Source organism: Triticum dicoccoides, chromosome 2B, assembly GCF_002162155.2.
Source record: "Triticum dicoccoides isolate Atlit2015 ecotype Zavitan chromosome 2B, WEW_v2.0, whole genome shotgun sequence".
Lineage (NCBI taxonomy): Eukaryota > Viridiplantae > Streptophyta > Magnoliopsida > Poales > Poaceae > Triticum > Triticum dicoccoides.
Window position 1 is genome coordinate 259,008,693 of NC_041383.1, and position 7,938 is coordinate 259,016,630.

The window sequence follows — 7,938 nt, forward strand, 5'->3', positions numbered from 1 at the left end:
GCCCCCCCCCCTTCACGCGCCGCCTGCCGGCGCGCCCGACACCCGCCAGCGCGGCCGCGCCCTTCTGGGCGGGGCTCCCTGTCGCCCTGGCCGGTTGTCCGCTCCAGCGCCCGAACCCGCCGAACCCGCTAGGCCCCCTGGGGCCAATGACAGGCAGGCCCCACCCCCTGGAACTTAAAAAAATGAAAAAAAGAAGAATAAAAATAATAGTAAAAATAATAATTAATTAGTTAAGATAATTAATTAACTTATTTAATCCTGTTAGTTAATCTAATTAACACTGTTAATTAGCCTTAATTACTTGATTAGATAAACAGTCAATGACAGTTGGGCCCCACTGCCTTGTTTGACCGGTCAATGGTCAATGCTGACCGCTGACGTCATGATGACGCAATAAACGTTTTCGAATTAAATTAATTTCTGATAAATCTAAAAATGATTAAATCTTTTAAAATTAATATAAATAAACCGTAGCTCAGATGGAAAAACTTTGTACATGAAAGTTGCTCAGAACGACAAGACGAATCCAGATACGCAGCCTGTTCGTCCGCCACGCGTCCCTAGCACAGTGAACCTGCAACATTTCACCTCCGGTTCATCTGTCCGAAAACGCGAAACACTGGGGATACTTTCTCGGATGTTTCCCTCTTTCGCTGGTATCACCTACTACTGCGTTAGGGCACACCTAGCACCGCTCTTTGTCATGTCTTGCATCGTCATGCTTATGTTTGCATTGTATTTATTGTTTCTTCCCCCTCTTCTCTCCGATAGACTATGAGACTGACGCTGCTGATGGTACCCCGATCGACTACGGTGTTGACGACCCCTCCTTCTTGCCAGAGCAATCAGGCAAGCCCCCCCCCCCTTGATCACCAAATATCGCCTATTCTCCTCTATACTGCTTGCATTAGAGTAGTGTAGTATGTTACTGCTTTCCGTTAATCCTATTCTGATGCATAGCCTGACATTGTTGCTACATCTGTTGATACCTTACCTGCAATCCTAAATGCTTAGTATAGGATGCTAGTTTATCATCATTGGCCCTACATTCTTGTCAGTCTGCCTTGCTATACTATTGGGCCGCGATCACTCGGGGGTGATCACGGGTATATACTATACATACATACATACTATACAGATGGTGACTAAAGTCGGGTCAGCTCGATGAGTACCCGCAAGTGATTCTGATGAGGGGGCTGAAAGGACAGGTGGCTCCATCCTGGTAGAGGTGGGCCTGGGTTCCCGACGGCCCCCGACTGTTACTTTGTGGCGGAGCGGTAGGGCGGGTTGAGACCACCTAGGAGACAGGTGGGCCCGGCCCTGTTCGGCGTTCGCGGATACTTAACACGCTTAACGAGATCTTGGTATTTGATCTGAGTCTGGCTACTGGCCTATATGCACTAACCAACTACGCGGGAACAGTTATGGGCACTCGACGTCGTGGTATCAGCCGAAGCCTTCTTGACGTCAGCGATGGAGCGGCGCGCGCTGGATTGGACTGGAACGCCTGCTCTTGTATTAGGGAGGCTAGGTCTGCTTCCGGCCGCCCTCGCAACGTGCAGGTGTGCAATGGGCGATGGGCCCAGACCCCTGCGTGCATAGGATTTAGACCGGCGTGCTGACCTCTCTGTTGTGCCTAGGTGGGGCTGCGACGTGTTGATCTTCCGAGGCCGGGCATGACCCAGTAAAGTGTGTCCGGCCAAATGGGATCGAGCGTGTTGGGTTATGTGGTGCACCCCTGCAGGGAAGTTAATCTATTCGAATAGCCGTGATCTTCGGTAACAGGACGACTTGGAGTTGTACCTTGACCTTATGACAACTAAAACCGGATACTTAATAAAACACACCCAGACAAGTTCCACAGACAACCCGGTGATCGCTTTTCCACAGGGCGGCGAGGGGAGGATCGCCGGGTAGGATTATGCTATGCGATGCTACTGGAGATGCTACTTGGAGATGCTACTTGGAGGACTTCAATCTACTCTCTTCTACATGCTGCAAGACGGAGGCTGCCAGAAGCATAGTCTTCGACAGGATTAGTTATCCCCCTCTTATTCTGGCATTCTGCAGTTCAATCCACTGATATGGCCCTTTACACATATACCCATGCATATGTAGTGTAGTTCCTTGCTTGCGAGTACTTTGGATGAGTACTCACGGTTGCTTTCTCCCCCCTTTTCTCCTTTTCCTATCTTTCTGGTTGTCGCAACCAGATGCTGGAGCCCAGGAGCCAGACGCCACTGTTGACGACGACTACTACACTGGAGGTGCCTACTACTACGTGTAGGCTGCTGACGACGACCAGGAGTAGTTTAGGAGGATCCCAGGCAGGAGGCCTGCGTCTCTTTCGATCTGTATCCCAGTTTGTGCTAGCCTTCTTAAGGCAAACGTGTTTAACTTATGTCTGTACTCAGATATTGTTGCTTCCGCTGACTCGTCTATGATCGAGCACTTGTATTCGAGCCCTCGAGGCCCCTGGCTTGTAATATGTTGCTTGTATGACTTATTTATGTTTTTAGAGTTGTGTTGTGATATCTTCCCGTGAGTCCCTGATCTTGATCGTACATGTTTGCGTGCATGATTAGTGTACGATTGAATCGGGGGCGTCACAAGTTGGTATCAGAGCCGACTGCCTGTAGGAATCCCCCTTCCACACTCCTTGGCCGAAGTCGAGTCTAGACATTGCAAAACTTTTACTAACATGGCTGTGTGCCTTACGGGCCCACGTCGCCATTGGGTGGTATTAGGATCTTTTATTCCTCGACCTATACTCTGGGACTCTAATCTCTCCTCTATTCGGGTCAAATAATTTTACTAAATCTGACTCTAGGTTCTCGTAACTACTCCCTCCCGGAGAGCCCTTAGCACAAGTGATCGCCTGCTGCACCGAAGGATTCCGAAGATACTCTTCGATGTTCACTCGAGACTTTGTGTCCGTTGCTTTTGCAATTCCCTACCACCAAAATATCCCTATGGATAAACACATACATCTGTCGTTCTTACTTTTGTTCCCAGTTGATCTTGTCATTAGAAGATACCCTGAAATTCTCTCTATTGATCCGAGAATACTTTATGCCTACTGTCTTGCAGTTCCTTTCCACCTGAATACCCCTACGAATAATTTCTCGCCCTTATCGAGTATCCACTCATCCCCAGTTGTTTATGTGTTTCACAGTGGTCTTTGAAATACTATTCGATCCTCCTAAATTCCTTAGTAGCTTATTGCTCTGCAATACTTGTCTGCTTGCATCATGGATGTTGTCCATATGTCTAGCAATATTCGTTAGTATCCTTAGACAGCGTCATTTTGATCCTATTGATTCAACATGAGTGCGAACGCACGCAATCATCAGTTTATCCTTTTAAATTATCTTTCTGGCTCAGACGTCATTTTGAACATGAGCTTGTTCTCGACCAATCTATTTGCCATCAATTCTACCCTTAGGTCTATTGAACTTATCCACCCTTGATCAGAGCGTCTGCTTATGATCCTTCGATTTGGAAATCATAATTCCTTTGATATCTAAGCATCGAATCATTCAGATGTTCTATAATCTGATGCCCTTGCATCCTTTCTTCAACTGGTTGTGTGTCGATGCTCACATCAGTCCGCTATGGACCGTCAGATCCTTTATTGGATTATTATTCGACAGTGTCCTCCTTATTCAATAACCTTGTGAGCCTTTCCTCGGATACATAATGCCTTTGGTAAATTGTATCCTCCGCTTTCTAGACCATGCTCTACTTTCAAGCTTGTATTAATTACTTCTAAAAGATTGTGGTTTATGTTCCTAAGGTACCTCAATGGGTTGGACCTATGCCTTCCTTAATAGGTGTGAACTCGGAAGTTTTCACGAGTCATACTCATCTGGTACTTCACCAGATAAAACTTTCAACACTAATGCATTTATCAAAGCGAGAAGTGAATGGAAGGTTATACATTGAAGAAGTCGGAGTCGACCTTGAACCTTGCGTTCATGCCCATGGACACGATGTATAACTTATCATGGAAGCTGCTCGTAAAAATAATTACCCCCTTGTTATAAGTTCATCTTGTATCCGTCGTTCGATCATTTATGATCGTGGTTTCCGACCATGTTCTCCTTTAAATACCATTTATCGTGCAAGTTTAAGCACTTGTCTTTTGTAGAGCAATACCCCAGTCCAACCTCTACTTTGATTCGTCGTTGAGTATTACCCCCTGGTATCTCGAGATTGTCTTGGGACTGCATAACTTCTTATGAGTTCTTCATCAAGTACTACATTCTCACTGATTATGGTTTTTCACGGGCTTTGAGTTATTAAACACTCAAGGGCATCGATAACTGAATCGAGTCCGCGTCACGATTAAACAACTCTTAGTAATCTTCTTTACTTGCGAGTTTGTACTCGATCATGTCATTCCTAGCCTGATCGGCTATATCATTAACATGCTAAATCTTAACTGTGCTACCTGGTCCTTCTTCCTGGAACACAATTTTTGACGCTGAGCTAATCTTACATCAATCTTCCTCGTCATATCATTTCTCCTTGAACAACGAACTTGATTTCGAGTTTGTGTCGTGTCCTTGGTTCCAATAACCTTTCGCTTCATCATTCCTTTGACTTGATGTCATCGCTGATCGATTACACCTGCATAAACCTCTCGACAATTGTGTCATGATCATCATCAACATTTTGAGCTCTTCCAGGATATCAATTGAATTCATGATAAGAAATACCGTCCTTGCCCTCGATGATTTGTGTTATCATCGACCACTTTATTGCCTTCCGTTCAACACAAACTTGTTCGCGTTTTGTGTTATACCTTGAGATCCCTGCTATCCAACATTTGTTCTTCTTTACCTTGGAGTATTACCATCTTTTAATATCAAGGATATTGTGAGGACTGCTCCACCACTTAAGGAATTCTTGGTATTGTGATGCTCTCACCATCACCATTCTTTCTTGGTCCTCGTGTTGATTCCAACTGGTGTACCAACAAGTGAACGGTGTTGTTTGGATTCTATACTTCTGGCAACCCTAATGCTTTGAAGTTAATGATCGACAGTTCATTCTTAGACCAATGGTTATCGAATTACCATTCTAACCTTGATCGTACTATCGAGCCCATATTTCGGGTGCAACTTTCAACCAATGTTTAAATATGTATGTTTTGCTCGAGCATAAATCATTATATCATCTGATCTGACAAATGATATCTCCACGTTCACATAATTGTGGAAATACATCTTTTTGGAAATCTCGATGAGTTGTCGCTGAGTCCATCAGCCACCTCCTCATCCTCTCCTTAGTTTAATGACGAGCTCCTATTTCGGAACTCGCTTCTGTAGTAGATTTCCCGAGAATCTTACAATGTCGTCTCGTCAATTTGTTTTGCACCTTTTCTTCTCGGACAGCCTGAGTCTGAGGTATCAGGACACCAATCGGTCTGAATGTCGGTCAGATATGATGGTTGGGACAACTTTCCATGAGATATGATGTTGGTCCTTTGATGACCCGGTAATATGATGTCATGCCTAGCACCCCCCTGTCTAGAGGACCTATCATTATAAATTCCTTTGCAAGGATAACCATTCTTCCTGAAGGAAATTGTAAGACTCATTTTATAAGTTGCTCCTGATGGATCATTTGTGTATCCAAAGTCTGGCCCTTGATTGAAACACCATATCATTGCTACCTCGAAGCATGACTATGATACCCCGCTCTTCAATAAGAACATTGGAGGCACAATGCTAAATGTTTCTTGGTCAGTTATCCAAACACCGTTGTATGGGTAACATCTTGATTAATCCTTGCCTCTTATCTGAATGGTTGGGTACTTGCTCTCCTACCCTGTATGCCATGTTCTGCTTGTGCATGGGAAGGAGATACTCCTAATAATTGTGTGTAATCACAATTTTCCTTTCCATTCTTTTGTTTAACCTTTCCTGAATCTGACTTAACTGAGCAGAGAAAATTCCCTGCTTTGGTAGGCACCTTGTTGTACCATTCTGCCTGTAAGATCCTGTTACTATTGTTGATAACATTCTGGTAGCCACCGATGGATGAGAACTTTGCCTAATGGTCCGACTCGTTCAACGAGCAGGAAAATGGTTCTCTTCGTCCCTCGCCCTTGATACCAACATTGTTGCCAACATAACTGATAGCCTACCCTCTGACATGTCTTGCTATCATGACCGTGCAAGATGTCAACGACCTTCTTACTTTAACCCACATGGTGGGCCCATAACCCACAGTTCCACAGGATCAAAACCTGACTCTCCTGTACAACCTATTGTCAAAGTTATCCCTCGCGCTTGACTTTGTATGTAATTCACGGGCCACCTGCCTAGTGATCTATTATGGTATCAGGCGCAATACTTATTCCCATTGCTCTGAACCCCTTTCACACTCTGTTTCAGGCAACGAACGATTGTCTATCTGCTCGAAACTTCTCAGGATACCTCCTCACTTTGTTCTCAATAATGTCTAAAGTTTCAATTCGAGAGTTACTTTCCGCCACCATTCCTGATGTTATCTGCTAGATAAGCAAACATTGTAGCGATCCGTTCTTTCATAATACCCCATTATCCTTTTGTAAGTACGATGGAGTTCCCGAAGGAAGACAACTTCATCATGATACATTGGAATAAAGAATTGAAGACATCAACGAAAGTGATTAACTTCTTCGAGAAGATCCGTTAGAATATCGTAACCAGAACTTCCCCCCTTACTCCCCTCTTAAATCTCGGGACGAGATTTCTTGTAGTGGAGGAGAATTGTGACGCCCGGATAATTAAGCGACAGTAAAACTCTGCTAATGATGCCATGTCACCTCCGTTACTGTTGCTAATCTTTTGTTAGTTCAAAACCGATTCAAAAATCAATTCAAAATATGGCAAACAACAAAAGTTTTCAAACATTGGAACAAAAATGTTCGGAGTGAACCAAATATTGCATAGATAATTATGGTGAAGAAACCCCACTTTTATAAAATGTTTAAAGGCTCTAAAATAATTAAAACACTAGGTAAAACAATTAAGTAAATACCTTTTATATTTAATATAATATTAAACTAATTTAATTGGGCACTAAAAACTTTCTATGGCACTGGTCTAACTTGATATGCTAATCTAGGTGCTAAGGATGTGTTTTACAAAAATAAAATAATTAGATCCTAAAATATAAATAGAAAAAGAAAAGTAAAACAAAAACTAAGCAAATAAAAAAAGAGAACGAAGGAAGACCCATCCTTCCCTGGGCCGTTTGGCCCAACAGGGCTACCAGGGCCCCCCTGGCCGGCCCATCCCGCCTTCCTTGTTTCCCCACCCCGAAACCCTAACCCCCGTGAACCACCCCCACTCCCCCACTCGTCCTGCACGATCCCATCGCCGCTCCCTCTCATTTCTCTGGCGCCGCCGCGCTCCCCGCGTTGGAGCCCCATCCCGCCGGCGCGCCCGCCCCCGGGTGGATTTGGATCGGGGGCAACCGACGCCCCCGACCCGTTGCGCGCCATCGCCCCACCGCCCTCTTCGTCGGCGGCTCGGACGCCGCCGCGATCCCGTCGCCCCCGACCCGAGCTGCCTCGACATCGCCGAACTTCGCCGAATCGCTTCCCCGGCCTCACCCTCACCAGACTACCTCGACCCCCACTGCCCTGGACCCTACTCCCCGCCGTGAGCAGCCACCTTTCCCTCCTCCTCTCCCCGTGTCGGCCGCGCACTCGCCTTCCCTGGCTCGCCTCGTCACCGTGCGCCCCGGTCCCCATCGTCGTGCATGCCCGCACCATCTCCGATCGCGCCCGATGCGCGCTCACTGTGCCCCCGTCCGCGTGCAGGTCCTCGACGCCCATTGCCTTGCCCGCCTCCAGCCACCTCCCCCGTGCCGCTCGCCTGCGGCCGCTATGCCCTGCCGTGGCCTCCGCCCCCCCTTCACGCGCCGCCTGCCGCCGCGCCC